Source organism: Oryctolagus cuniculus, chromosome 14 (assembly GCF_051225735.1).
Source record: "Oryctolagus cuniculus isolate XC-2025 breed Fujian yellow rabbit chromosome 14, ASM5122573v1, whole genome shotgun sequence".
NCBI lineage: Eukaryota > Metazoa > Chordata > Mammalia > Lagomorpha > Leporidae > Oryctolagus > Oryctolagus cuniculus.
Window position 1 is genome coordinate 15,531,272 of NC_142880.1, and position 15,532 is coordinate 15,546,803.

Consider the following 15,532-nt stretch of genomic DNA (forward strand, 5'->3'; position numbering starts at 1 on the left):
AGTAAAATAAAGTAAATTAAAATAAGAATTGTGACCATTGCTCAAAAACTCACTTTCTACAACAGACTGCTTTTCTCACTTTCTGTGGTAGACCAGCACAGGAACAGGAGCAAAGCTATACATGCCACTACTTCTGAACAACTTAAAAACATGTATAACTTTGTAGCATGGAGTATGGTACCCAGCTGGTGATCAATGTCCATTCTAAATGTGAATTAGATCTGCTGTGTTGATGATATTTATATACATTTGTAAGACAGCCTTATTTTAGCAAACAATAGCTTCTCTTTGAAAGTCTGGCAAAAGACACAAGTATAAGGAACCTATTCATCTAATAAATCCTTTCAAGTTTAAAAGTCTTTCAAAAATATATGCACATTGTGCCTTAACACATTATGTTCCTCAAACAGCATTGCTTGAGGTTCCGTGATGCAACAGACCTGCCAGACCATCAGGTACTTTTGCCATTAACTATGCTGAAAATATATTTGAGAATACACTAGCTCTAAGTCCCTGCTGAATCGAAAGCATCCCAGAATTTGACTGCTTTGCTTCTATTTTGCTATTTCACATTTTTACATTATCAGCTTAAAGTAAAATATACAAAATATGCTTACTTGAATGTTCCAGTTGATCAGGGTGTGGATTTCCTGGAATCCACAAAACAAGCAAAGAATATTTAACTGGGAGAGGCCTCAGGAGCTCCACCATAAATCTGAGCTGTTTAACCAGACTTTTTTGCATTCATTGTAGGTAGGATGATAAAACCCTGGTTGATTTTTGTTTATTTGTTTTGTGAAAGAAAATATTTCAAATGCCTTGTGCATTGTCCATCTGGCAGGAGAGTCTGTTGTAAGCCTAGAATCAATTGATAAAAAAAAATCCACAAAGTCTAGCATTAGAAAAACTGTGATTCAATCCTAAGGGACCAAAACTGGGGCATGTGAGAATTCCTTCACAATATTCTCAATATAGTCTATGATTCTTTTTGACAGATTTTCCCAGCCCAGCCCTACTATTGAGGGTGTGTTGGTCCAATTTCTGTCGCTATAATTGAATACCTCAGACTACGTATTTTGTAAAGAATAAAATTTACAGTTCTGAAGGCTGAGAGGTCCAAGGTCAAGAGTCCAGACGCAGTGAAGGTCTTCTTGGTGCTGAGGACTCTGAAGTATCCTGAGACAATAAGGGTATCACATGGCACGAGAGGTATATATCAGAGACAGAGCTGAACTCACTTTTATAATAGACCCACTCTCTAAATATCCCCTTACCTGTTATCCCATTAATCCATTCACAACAGCAGAAACACCATGACTCAATAACTGGGTAAGGGCCCCTCCCAGTCCCACATCTCAATATCTCCCAATGGGGATAAAGCTTCAATGGGAGCTTTGGTAGGGACATTCAAAGCATAGCAGAGGGGTTCTGGACAAATATTTCTGCAGGCCCTCTGTCCATATAAAATTTTGATTTAAAATATATTATAGGGGCTAGCATTGTAGCATAATGGGTTCAGCGGTAGCATCCCATATGGCACAGGTTCTTGCCCTAGCTGCTCAAGCTCACATCCAGCTCCCTGCTAATGCACCTGGGAAAGCAATGGAAGATGACCCAGGGTCTTGGACCCCTGCACCCGTGTGGGGGACTCAGATGAAGCTCCTGGCTCCTGGCTTTGGCCTGACTCAGTCCTGGCTATTGCAGCCATTTGGGGAGTGAACCAGTAGATGAAAAATCTCTCTCTTTTTTCTCTCCATCTCTTCCTGTCTCTCTGTAACTCTACTTTTTAAAACAAATAATCAAATCTTTAAATATATGTTTATATATTACAATTCATGGCTTCATAAGTGGTGGAGATACAGAACTTGAATAATTGATAGGGAAGAAATAGTTACCTCTAGGTTTGTTGTCCAGTCAGGACATGGGAAGATACACCCTGATGTCCAGGCACTAGCTCTTCCTGTTCAGGACTGAGAATCACCCTTTACCTTATTTATTGTACAACATGTATTTTCCTAAATGGTTTCTCAGCTCTCACCACATGTAAAAGGTAACAACGTTATGGTTTCTCACAATGCCATGGCTCTTCAGAACATGCTGGTATTTATTTATCTATTCATTTATTCACTCATTCATTCAAAAGGCAGAGTAATGGAGGGAAGGGACAGAGATCTATCCTTCATTGGTTTAACCCCCAAATGTCAGCAAAAACCAGGGCTGGGCTAGGCCAAAACCAGAGCATAGAACTCCATCTTGGTCTCCCACTTGGTTGGCAGGAGCCCAAGTACTTGAACTAACATCCACTGCTTCCCCAGGTGCATTTGTAGGGAGCTAGGTCAGAAGCAGAGCAGCTGAGATTTGAGTTGACAGGCCAATGTGGTATGTTAGCATCACATCTGGCAACTTAACTTACTGCACCACAATGTTGGCCCCAAAATATTAGTATTTAAACAGTATAGTTCCCAGGGTCAGCACCGTGGCATAGTGGGTAAAGCCGCCGCCTGCAGTGCCGGCATCCCGTATGGGCGCCAGTTAGAGCCCTAGCTGCTCTACTTCCAGTCCAGCTCTCTGCTATGGCCTGGGAAAGCAGTGGAAGATGGCCCAAGTCCTTGAGCCCCTGCACCTACGTGGGAGACTGAGAAGCTGCTACTGGCTCCTGGCTTCAGATTGGCTCATCTCCGGCCATTGTGGTCACTTGGGAAATGAGCCAGAAGATGGAAGACTTTCTCTCTCTCTCTCTCTGCCTCTGTCTCTCTCTCTCTGCCTCTGCCTCTCTGTACTCTGCTTTTCAAATAAACAAATCTTAAAAAAAAAAAAGGAGGATTAACAAAAGCAAAATTTTTAAGTCAAATTATCTCTTAAAAAAAAAACCAATATAGTTCATGCCACTACAGCTCCCTAATGAATTTGTCTAGTTACAGCTTGACTTGTTTACTTGCAGTATCATTCACTAAACTTCCAGTGACTCCTTCAAAGGTTTTCACTGTTTCACTGATGATAACCACAAATCAAATTCTTACTCAGAGTATCCAAGAAAATGTGAGTTACCAGTCGTCTTGTCTTGTTAATTTTACCACACAGAATTTTATAATTAAGCATGAAATAAGACATATTCTGAACAAGGCTTCTTTTCAAATTTTAGCCAAAATCTTATTTCCAGAATGTCATATCTTTCCATATTGACCACACCTCTGCTTCCCATGTGACTGCGTTTGGGACACGGGAAATTGGTGAGGGTCCCATGAGCTGAGCAAGAAGTATAGTTCTATTCACCCATGGAATCTCCATTTCTCAACCAAAAGGGCTTACTATTAACCCAGAAAAACATGTACCACATCAATTATAAGCAGGGGAGGACGTTCATGGGAAGGCCTGTGAAGTATTATATAGCAACAATATGGAAAGCCTTCAAGGGGCAAAGGTACATTCGCATCTACAGGCACACACAGACACACCACACACACCAGCGTCTGTCTGGCATGTAGTCCAGAGCCTGCATAAGAGGTGGGACAATTGCCAGAAATGAGTATTGTAACAAGGATACCCCCTGCTGCCCCTGCCATGCTCTGATGCTGTAGTTCAGAGGAAGCACACAATCTGAACACAGAGGGTGACAGCCAAGTTGTTTGGCATACTTATGTGGCTCAGTTCCAAGGTTCAGAGGTAGGCTACCAGTAACCCAGAATTCTGAACTTAGCTGGTGTCCAAAGCGAGTGAAATTCACCCGAAATAGCATGTTAGCCAGTGTGATGGTAGCCCAATGTCATGTGATCGATCCTATGAAATAAATACTGTGATCTGGACTCTGAGCATCTAGTCTCATTGGCCCTGCTGGTCCCAGTAGCTTTTATGCCCTAGAAAGCACCTTAACATTTTTGGTGGAAAGCGCAGAGCTCCTTAAGATACCTACTAGAAATAGGGGTTTTACTTGTTGGTATTTTTTCTATCAAGTTGCCAAGAAGATCTTAGATACAAACTCTGTCTTCCTAAAGCAACAACACATATCCCTTTCCATATTATGAAAATAATATTTCCAAATGTATTGTCAAAGAGTGAAGGCAGAAAACTATCCAATAATATTAGAATATCCATGCAGGAAGGGAAATGCCTTACACTTCTGCCCCATGTTGTGAAAACTGGCCCAGGGCTAGGCACATAAAAATCAACAAACACATCTTACTTGATAATAGCTCTTCAGCAACCATAATTAAGAAGTAAATAGTAGGTGGGCACCGCAGCTCAATAGGCTAACCCTCCGCCTGCGGTGCCGGCACACTAGGTTCTAGTCCCGGTCGGGGGCGCCGGATTCTGTCCCAGTTGCCCCTCTTCCAGGCTAGCTCTCTGCTGTGGCCCGGGAAGGCAGTGGAGGATGGCCCAAGTGCTTGGGCCCGCCCTGCATCCCATGGGAGACCAGGAGTAGCTCCTGGCTCCTGGCTTCAGATCAGCGCGGTGCGCCGGCTGCGGTAGCCATTGGAGGGTGAACCAACGGCAAAGGAAGACCTTTCTCTCTGTCTCTCTTTCTCTCTCACTGTCCACTCTGCCTGTCAAAAAAAAAAAAAAAAAAAAAAAAGAAAGGAAAAGAAAAAGAAGTAAATAGTGGAACTTTTAAGCATGAAAAGTCAAGAATCATTGATATTGTCAAAGTAGTTGTTACTAGAAAATAAATTTATGGTAAGAGATATCATTCTTCATTATGAAGAGTTCAACCTAAGGAAAACAGCACCATCTGCCAATTCTTTAGTTTTCGTGAAAATGCTGAATGGATTTTAAAATTGCTAACGTTACCACCCAAATTAATTCTCATTGTTTCCCTTTTCCTATTTCTGTTTTTGAAGAGAGTCATATTAACCTCTATCCTCTTCCTTTCTACTAAATCAAATTCAATGCTTCACTTTCTATCAAACTTAACATCACCTTTAAGACTAAGACCACCCCAAATGATTTATTGCTTAGAATTAGAGCATCACTTTTGCATATGGTATAGATTATATTGACTCACATATCCATGTGTGTGGGTATCCATAAGCATGTGCATACATATATATATTATACACTATCTAGAATTCATATTTATATACAAGTCCCAACCCCACAAATAAATTAAACCTTATGCTAAACATATTCCTTAAAAAGCTTAATAGCACTTTTCCTGGCACAGGATGAACTGAGAAAAGTTCTCCATATTTTATTAAAGTTTGATTCCACTATCCTACATTGAAATCTTTTAGAAACTTGATGTTTATTAACATATAAAAGCTATTTTTGAATAACAGACATCAATAATTAAGCAATATCACATACAAGAAATACTTCAGTATTAGATGAAATAAGAAATTAAACCAGTGAACATTTTTCAGGTGAAATATAGAGGACTGTATTTCTCAACAAACCTTACTCAACACAAGTCAAAATCATCACAAATTACCACTTCTGTATGCCATTATCCTCATCAGCACAATCAAACATAATAGAAGATTAAGTCCTTGAAAGCTGAAGCCACATATTATTCATGTTTCTATCCTCAAGAAAATACAACATAACAGTACTCAATAGTTATTTGTTGGGGGAATACATGAAAATCTACATTGATTTGTCTTTTGATACTGATTCAGTTATATCTAAGTCAACACACAACAGATAAAAAAGGTAATTTCCATTCTTTCACAAGTTTCATCACAAATTGTGTGGCAATAACAAGTACTTTGCCAAAGTTGTAAACATTATACAGGAAATCTGTTCCATGGTTACAGTACTACTGAGCTCACTTTGATCATTTTTCTCAAGGGAAACTAAGCAAAAGGATATAGATGACTTTTCTTTTCAATCATCACTGTTTGAATAGAACAATGAAAGCAATGTGTCATCTTCATTCATGAAAATATTACTTTAAGCCAAAACAGGAACAGAGGACTATATTCATAAAATTTTTTGAAAAGTGAATAAAGATTAAACACTGGAAAACATACAGGTAAGGAGGAAAAAATAAAGTAAGGATGCGAATTTTTTAGTTCAGGGTCAAACATTAAGTGATGACAAAAGGTCCCAAGTGTTACCAATATTAGATGTTTAGGAAAATGGTTACAAAATACTTCAGATAATAGAAGATATTCATAGAATTTTTTAATTAGAGTGTATTTTGAAGTGTGGAAATGCATATCTTACTTCTTCATGTTTAAGCTACTTAAGCATGTGGAATATAGAAACCTCAAGCTCATAAGCATGTTCCTATTTCATTAAACAAAGAGTCATTGAAATAAAAAGTCATTGTTTAGTCCTTATTTCCAGCTTGAAAAAAAATAATCTTCCATGTCCTCACCATCAGGTGATTCTGGATGATAACTATTATGCATGCTGAGTTCAGGTCCTTGATTCCAGTGCAGGAGGTTACTACAGGTTTTAGAGCAGATGAAAGCCAAGATACATAAACTTTATTGTTATTGTTGCCCATTTGACAAGATAGTGTCCCAAATGAATGGGCTTTGGTCATTCAGATGGAAAACAAAAGCCTGTTTATCAGCTGGTTAATTGCACTCAGATATGACATAAGATTCCCAGCAGTGAAGCTCCCTCACATTCTATTTCTCACCTAAAGTATAAACTGAGTGCAGAACAATTTCCAGCTTCAAACATTTATCATGATGAGGCACATCTGTCAAAGGTGACCGTTGACCTTTCACCTTTGGTCAGCACCGTGCATGCTGCAATCATAGGAAAGGAAGGTGAAAGGCAAGTTTCCTGGCACTGTTGGCTTCCTTATGTTTGTTTGGCTTGACTCTGAAATGAGGAAATAACTTAGAAAAGCCAGAACACTGAAAACATTGCCTGAGAGTGAGTCTGATTAATGTTTCCAGTTCCCATCAAATTTTCTGAATTTGGGAAAGATTGAGTTTGTAGCAGTTGTTATAAATTCATCTTATTAGAGACATAATTGCTTTTCAAACTCAAAAGTCAGAGAGGATTACTGTGTGTAATTTGTGTAATTTTAAAAATGAAATTAATACTCAACTTAGCTTGTATAATATCCACTAGACCACCCCAAAATCACCAACGATGCTTACTTTACCAATGGGAAGATAGATTTGGAAGTAGAATTCATTTTTTCCTCCATGGAATTAAAAAAAAAACTGAATGAGTGGCAAAAAGCAAATAAAAAAGGCAAGGTAGAGTAGGGGAGAAGGGGTAACTCTAATACTACACTGCTACTAACAAAAAGTACAATTTACCAAGCACCTTTAGTTATAAACTCTTCTGTATCTATTTGTATATATTTAGTTATAAACTAATCTGTATATATTCTCTAGTAATATGTGAGCTTTCCAGAGTGTACAGTTGTGTGCTCAATCTCAGTGCACATGGAACACAAGTTTTATGAAAACAAACTTCTGGAATGTATGGTACTTACCCAGTATTGACTTGTGTGGGCATCAGAGTAATGACTGGACACAAATAGCCCAGTCGCCCAATTTCAATGATTATTAATGCCATCTCTTTTTCCATCTTTCTTCTATTGGCTAATACCTGACCTTCTACTTGTCCAAGACTTTCACAGACCCTTTATTGCAAATGATGTAGTATAAAGCTATGGCTGATGCTTCAGAAACACATCATCTTAGATCTCAGTGAATAGGTGCATGTTTGTCACTCATGATTCTTCCTAGTGACCCCCCCCCCATTTCCTTTGGGGAAATCTTGTCCCTTTCCTCATGTCTGTGAATCCCATTCCTGCCTCTCCCTTCTATAAAGTCAAGAGGGTCATTCATTCTTTTTATGGCCCACTGGTAGAGGTTTATTTTTAATATCGATCTGTCAATTGGGTCCTCACTACTAAGACAGAAGAAAAGATTTGAGGCATTCAAGAACAGCGATCACTGTGAAAATATTCTGGCCACTCTGTCCAAGAACTGGAAGGATACTTTGGTTACTACTTCCTAAATTTTGTCCTTCCTGGATTCTGTTGGATCATGATCTTAAGCCAGATAAAAGCTTCTTGTCAGTTATAAGAGCCCCCACCCTAACTTGATATTCTTCCAATAAGTTCCCTTTCATGTTTGTTACCCACAGTTGGTTTCCATTTACTGATCTACAAAGTATATAATTATGAAAGATAGTGTAAAATTCCAGAAAACATGTGCAATTGGAAGTGGAACAAGCAAAAAATCCAGGCTGCTTGAAGAGAGGGGGAATTCTAGTAGTCTCCAAGATGTGGGAAAGGATGCTACAGAGAGAGATGCTTAGGGGATGAGAGGAGGTGCAGGATTTCAACAGGTGAAGCAGGTTGGATAAAAGCCCTCCAAGCATGGGGAAAGGGCAAATGCACTCAGAGGACAATGTAGATCAACTTTGTTGGAACACTCTGCTTTAGAGTGCTCTTCCTGATGCAAACATTTGCTTAGTATCTTCTAGGAGCTGGGTACTATAGAAACTTGGAGACTCAAGATCAGGCTCCTCCCCCTGGGGGAGCACAGTTGAGAGGGACACACTTGTATGTAAGTAGGTTACAAGCAGATTTTTGATCACTGCCCCAAATCCTTTCTCTTGGAAAATAATCTGTTCTCCAAAGCAGACTTTTGGTGTTACCAATGCATTATTTACAGGTAGAAAGAGAAATAATGTTGGATTTAAGTAAGTGCATTTAAAATTGTAATGAGCAGACGTTTGAAACCTTCGAGGGTAGCACTCCATGAAAATTGTGAGAATTTCTAGCTTCAATTGATTCTCACTTTAACACTTTGAGTGAGTGTAAAAGCAGTCGTTAAAAAATATATATAACCTTTATGTGAAATAAAACTTAATTTTACAATTGTGATTGCTTTATATACTTCTTTGAAAAATCCTTACTCATACTTCTGCTTCTTTCTGACAGATTTTAGGCAGAGTTTTTATCGTTTTTCCTCTTCAGGGTATAGGTAAAGCAAAGTTGATTTCTACAAGTCATCTTAATGTTAATGTTTATATCTTCTTTCTAGATCATGTCACTTTAAATTTCTCTTGTTGTAAAGAGTAATTCCTACTTTGTAATGAAACTGAACTTTCCTAGTGGAAGAAGACAGGTAAAAAACAGTCATATGCAGCATCAGTAACATCTTCCTTGACTGACAAGATTAAGGAAATGCACTGATTTTACCATCTCACCAGTATGAAGTGTAGACAGTCCGTGCACAAGACAAAGAATGGCAACTCAACTGCATCTTAGAATGATTGTCAATGATGATGATTTGTTCATGGTTGTAATTAGGCAATGATTGTCCTCTGGATATAATGTAATTTGTTAAATCAATCTTTCATAGTTCACATTTTGGTTGATTCCATTTTAACTACTTTTTTTAAAATGATTTATTTTATTTATTTGAAAGACAGAGTTACAGAGAGAAGTAGCCACAGAGAGGTCTTCCACCCGCTGGTTCACTCCCCAGATGGCCACAATGGCAGGAGCTGCGCGGATTTGAAGCCAGGAGCAGGCGCTTCTTTTGGGTCTCCCACGCAGGTGCAGGCCATCTTCCACTGCTTTCCCAGTTCATAGCAGAGAGCTGGATCAGTAGAGGAGCAGCTGGGACTTGAACCAGTGCCCATATGGGATGTTGGCACTGCAGGTGGCAGCTTTACCAGCTATACCACAGCGCCGGCCCCTTTAATTACTTTTATTACTTGGTTATTTATTTTTGATAAATTCCAAGCAGTAGAATGACTAATATATGCATGTTTTCAAGACTTTTGGCCTGTAGGGGCACTTATTGTATTTTTTTTTCTGTTGGAAAAGTTGTACCAATTTATCCTCAGCTAGCACTGTGTAAGACACTCCTACATTGTGTTTTGAATTTCAGTCCTGGATATGGGAGAAAGAAAAAGGGTGGGTCATTTTGGTTACTATATAAATGTCTAACCTGAATTTCCATTCTCAGTCAGAAGAGTGACAAAGTTTAACCTGCAAGGTTTGCAGATCCATTTTTATTTCTCAGTACTTGTTATAGGCTAAGATCAAAAAATATCTTTTCATCATAATGTTCTCTAATCAAGGTCCATCTGTCTAGCTAGGTAACTAGCTAGCTAGCTATTTATCTGTGTTTGTTACCCCCCCCCTCTCCTTATAGCTATGCTTCTATCTCTTAATTATCTCTCTATCTTTATTTATACATCTATCTCTCTGTAAGCGATCTAGCTATTTATGTCTGTATCCATATAGCTCTCTCTTCTCTATATCTATTTGTCTTTTGATGCATAGTGAAAGTCAGGTTTTAGACATTTTCCACCTATATTTATCCTCATATCTGTGCCTCTCTCATTTCATTCCTCCTCCAGCAAGCAATTTCTCCTCTCCCAGACTTAATTTCAAACCTCTCTTGCTTTAGTCTGGAAGACCAGCCCCGCCTCTACCATGGTGCCTCTACATGACTACCTGGCTCACAGGCATCATTTGCTGCACTCCTCTGCTCTTACATTAAACCTAGAAGATTCATACTAGCAAAAAGGTGGTTACTAATGCATTTAGGCTTAATTGCTTTCAGAGGAAAAGCATTTATTACCTACTATTTAAGAATGATGATTAACCTAGTATTTCTTCCTTTCTCCTGACCACCTTACTCCTTGTCATTACAGCTAGAAATCATCAGCCTTCTCAGATACAACCAGCTCAAAAAATAATTATCTTAGTCAGAGAATATACAACCTTTTCTGTCATTTCCTGAAGATGATGATCTACTTAGACTTCTATATTTTAAGACCTTGAGTTGTTCCTTGAACCTTCTCCAGAAGTTGTCAAGATGACTGACCCCTAGGTCATTATTTTTCTAAATAATTGGAAATCCCTCAACTGTATAGCAGATATCTTGTTAAATATAAATGAAATGTAGAATTATATATCTTCATTTTGAAATGTCTGTGGTGTGAAGCATTTACTATTCCTAACATAAGTTGTTCTACTTCCTACTCTCATCCCATCATGCGTGCACACACACACAAACACTCCTCTACACTCACTCATATTCCCCAAATAGACCCTTCATTTCACATAATAATTACTCTACTATCATTGAAAAAAATATTTGTGCATCAACTCAGTAGTAAGCTTTAATTCTTGGTCATGTCAGTCCCCCATCCCAAAATATAAAAATGATTCTTTATATATGCATAGGTTTATTTCATTCATTAAAAGCTGACAGTTAACTTCCTATTTTCTCTTAAATTAAACCCTTTTCCTTATATTAGTTCTCTATAAAGCTTTGTATTTTTAGCACAAAATATTTATTACTTTTCTAATAACCAAAATACTAGACTCTGAATTTTAAGAAAATTTTACCTGTGACTTTCAAGTTTAATGTCTATAAACTTGTCAATACCAATTATGACAGAAAGATTTTTTAAATTATTGCTTTCCTTAGGAGTTTCTTATGAAGAGTGTCATAAATAAGTAGTAAAAATAGAATTACTACAAGTAAAGACTCCATGAAAACATTTGAGGTGTTGAATATAATTGTTTCTGCTTGGACTTTGGAAATAAATACTCAGATGTTGCAGTTTAGTTACAGCTATTGCAAGTCAAAAAGAAAAGGAAAAAGAATCCAGCCCTTTTGTTGATCTTTCATGCAAAAAATTGTTTAACATACAATCAAGAAAAGTTCTCATGTGATCAATTTTCAAATACCCTACAAATTTGAAGACTTTTCCCATCAAGTACTTTCAATTTCCAAACTCTAAGTGCAGAAACTGGTTGTTTATGTTAAACAGTGAAATGCACAGCATTCTTTCATGTTTGTCCTTTTAGATATTTTTTACCCCTTCATAGAAAGGAAAAGAAAAAAGATGTGACCAGGAAATTAACTTCCTTCTGTGCTTCTTGTTCTATTTCAGTTATGTGCTCTCTCCCTTCGTTTGTCATTTCTCTCAAAAGAGTGAGAATGTGTAGTAACACCTGCTGGGGTGGTAACAGCAGCTAAGCTTTGCTGTCGCAGTGCCCTGTGAGTGCTTGGAGGGACACAGATCGGGGTCTCTATGCTCCTTCTGCTGATTGCCTGTTTGCTCCTGGCATCAGAGGGTTGGTTCACCACGATGAACAGTCTTCATGCCCACCATGGCGAGACCTAGAAACTTAGAGCTCTGGGTAGTTGTGTCTCTTACCCAGCCCAGTGGAACTGAGAATAGAATCTGTCCTTCCACTACAGATGGTCAACAGACTGGAGAGTGCCAGTAATCTGAGAAGAGGCCAAACTTATTTTAATTACAAATTACTCCATCACTCCACATTTGTTATCTCTCTGTACCTGTAGTTCACGCAACAGACAACTTAATACACACTACTGCAATAACCATCAAACCCTTTTCTGCTTCAGCACGCTTCGCTTTTCTCTGGAAGCCTGTACATTTGCAAGGATTTATAACTGCAACCGCCCGAAGTCAAGTTTCACTTCTAGCAAATGTGGGGTACAGGCGACTTTAAAACAAGCTGATCAGACATTGGAACAACAAAGACAGGAGGATTAGGCAGTCTGCAAAGATGAAAGTATCAAGAGATCTTGGGGGAAAATAGCTTGAGAAGAGTCTTTTCAAAATCAAACAGAAAAACTCTCATCAGTTGGTTCTTACTCCTTTTTAAAGATTTTAGCAACATGTGCAATGAGTTTTATATATCTATCAAGTCAGATCTCTCTAAAAAAAAAAAGAATTGAGAGGTAAGTAGGTTCATAACCCTTCAGCAGTTTTCCCAAAGTTATTTAGCATTGTTGTCACTAGAAAAACACTTAATAATTTGAGAACATTTTCCAGGAAAAATACACAGAACTGAAAGGAAATCCATGTGCCCATGTGGAAATACTTAGCTGCTTCTCCTATATTGAACTTGTCTGTGCATTCAGAGAGAACGTATGACATATTTCCTTGTTATGTATACATTTTTTTGTTCAATAATGCCAAAAAGTGATAACTCGGAGACTGGGAATTATACTGACAGTCACCTGTCATTCATTGTCCTTTATTAGCTGACAACCTCAGGCATTCAGGCATGGATTTATAAGTCCCCCCCCCCCCACTTTCACTTTATTTTTAAAGGGGCTGGGGGTGGGGGAGAATATCAGAGGATTCAGTCCTGAATAGACTTTTGTTTTGCTCTTTCTTTTACCTCTTGACTGTGTCAAATGCACTGTGTCTCTCATGCAGTTTCTGTCTTTAGAGAGCCTTGGCTGGGCCAGCTAGTTAGTATTCAGAGACAAGGCACAGAGGATAAAATTCTTCTCTCTGCTTGCTGAGACTGCAAATAAGTAATTAGACTAAAAGCAATATATTGGAGAAAGAAGGCCATTGCAGACATCATTGTTGACTGGAACCTGCCAATATAACTTTAAAATTGCAAAAACTTCATAGCAGGGAGAAATAGTCACTTAGAGGCACATAAGTTGGTTAAGACACTAAGTCAGTATTTGCTACAGACATTTCTGCTGTGTAATGTACTCTGTGAACTGTAAGATTTTCCATTTAATCTTGTTTACTTATTGTAATGAGAAACAAATGGGTGAAATTAGCAATGGTGATAGAAAATCCAACCTTTTATTGTATTGCACGTTATAAAAACATTCTCTAGACTGGCATGTTACTCCCATTTTCATTTGAGCTCACTTGAAAGGATTGTAATGGAGGGCTGAAGGTTACAAACTGTTTTATGTCTGACCAAGCAACGTCCTATAGTTCTGCTGCATAGTTGGAGAAGTTCAAACACAGCCATTTTCTGGTTATCAGTGATGGTATGTGGGTTAGTTCTTAAGACTCTTCTACCCTTCAATTTGGAGATTTTATGCTGGGTCCTAACAACTGATGCACGTCCTTCCATGCTTAAATGCATTCATTCGGTTCAGGCATTTGGAGTTGCCTAATTCCATTCTGTGATAGACTGATCTCTGGAAAACCGTCAAGATTCCCAATCGTCAGAAGGTGGTAGGTAGACCTTCTTGTAGACCTTCTTGACTTTATATCCATTATTTTTCTTCTTCCCACCCCCATCCTTCCAAACCACGTTTCCCGAAAGTTGAGAAATGCTAGCCTGATGAATTTATTTTTACATATTCCAAGCCAGGAAAAAGAAAGGAATTTGGATTATTGACATTCTTTTACCGGAACTACAGTAGACTGGAGTTAGCAGAAAAAACTGCTAATCATCACAGTTTTCGTGTTGGAAGCAATTTGCCTATAATTAGTAAGTTGATAAATACCAACAAAATGGGTGCTAAAACGAACAACTCTTGTGCTGTGAGACATTTGACTCTACATTACACTTTGCATTTTTATATATGCAGCATTACATTTTGTTACAAAGAGCGACAACTTCAGCGGCAGCTGAAGCACTCTAATCTGTCTTCTGAAGGAAAGCAGACATACATCTTAATATAACAACTTCTTTTATACAACATATCTGTTTTTTCATGGAGTAAGCAATGCATGGATAAGAAAAGAAGTTGGTCTTTTATTTACTTAATATAAAATGGTAGCAGAAGATGGAGGACTTGTTTTGCTACATAATGAAATGCCAAAGCATGGAAGATTAAATGGTACCAGTGACTCTGGGTGTTTTCTTCATTGGTAATACCAAATGCACATTTGTTTTCAAACATTTGTATTCTATATTCTATATAAAATGGCTACTGTAGCAAATGTTTCAACTCCACAGAAAATCAAACCCATGGCCATTTTGGTTTAAGTCAAACAAGGAAATAAATGCTTAATGTATGCTGAAGAGTGAAAAAAAATGCTTAATTCAAATAAACAAAATGTGGTATATTTTATCTTTGAAACCCAATGAATTTATATATCCAAAATGTTTTTGAAAAGGACTAAATCACAATAGGTGCATGATACATGATAAGTAGCAGCATGGGATGGCTTTATTAGAGGCACTGAGATTCTGACTCTTTTGCTGTTATCATAAAGCATAACATGCAAGTCAATTCTGTCTATTCAATCTGATAGAACAAAAAGAGGTTATCCAAAGAAATACCAAGGGTATAAAGAATGAATGGATGAATCTAATTGGGAAACTATTACATCTTTCTATTGCTTTTTTTAAATTGTGACCAGTGTTTATAGGTGTAATTTGAGGAGCATCCTTATCTACAACCACGTTGAAGTGACTGGATTAACACCGCGGCATCATTGGAGCACTTGCACTTTCTCTAAGCCATGACATAAATGGGTTGCTTGCTTCTTAGGAAGTATCTTCAAATATAACATTTAATACATTTGACTAATTGTTCTTTCCTTTCTCTTTTAACAGTACATCCTTGGTATTCCCATTTACTGAATGAAACAATAAGAAATGACCACAGGCACAGCCAATGCATATTTTTCTTCCCTTCTTCAGAACATTCTGTAGTGGGTGGTAAAATATTTAAGCCATTTCAAAGTCATGTGAACTATTCCAAGTATGTCAGGAAAAGAAGAGGCTGTGATTCATTATTTTCTGCAATAAATCAACATGAAGAACATTTTAAAGGATCAAGAAGCTCCGTTTACACGTATATTTCATATTAATAATTTCATATCATGAGCACTTTGC

General features: G+C 37.9%; 1 long non-coding RNA gene across 1 annotated transcript in view; it reads right to left on the reverse strand.

Moving 5' to 3' along the window:
- Window positions 1-719: 719 nt before the first annotated feature.
- The window catches only part of LOC103349547 (uncharacterized), a 556,187-nt gene continuing 541,374 nt past the window's right edge, over window positions 720-15,532 (reverse strand). The window contains exon 9 of the long non-coding RNA XR_016220503.1: window positions 720-858. This is a non-coding gene — a long non-coding RNA (uncharacterized LOC103349547). The remainder of the gene's footprint in view (window positions 859-15,532) is intronic.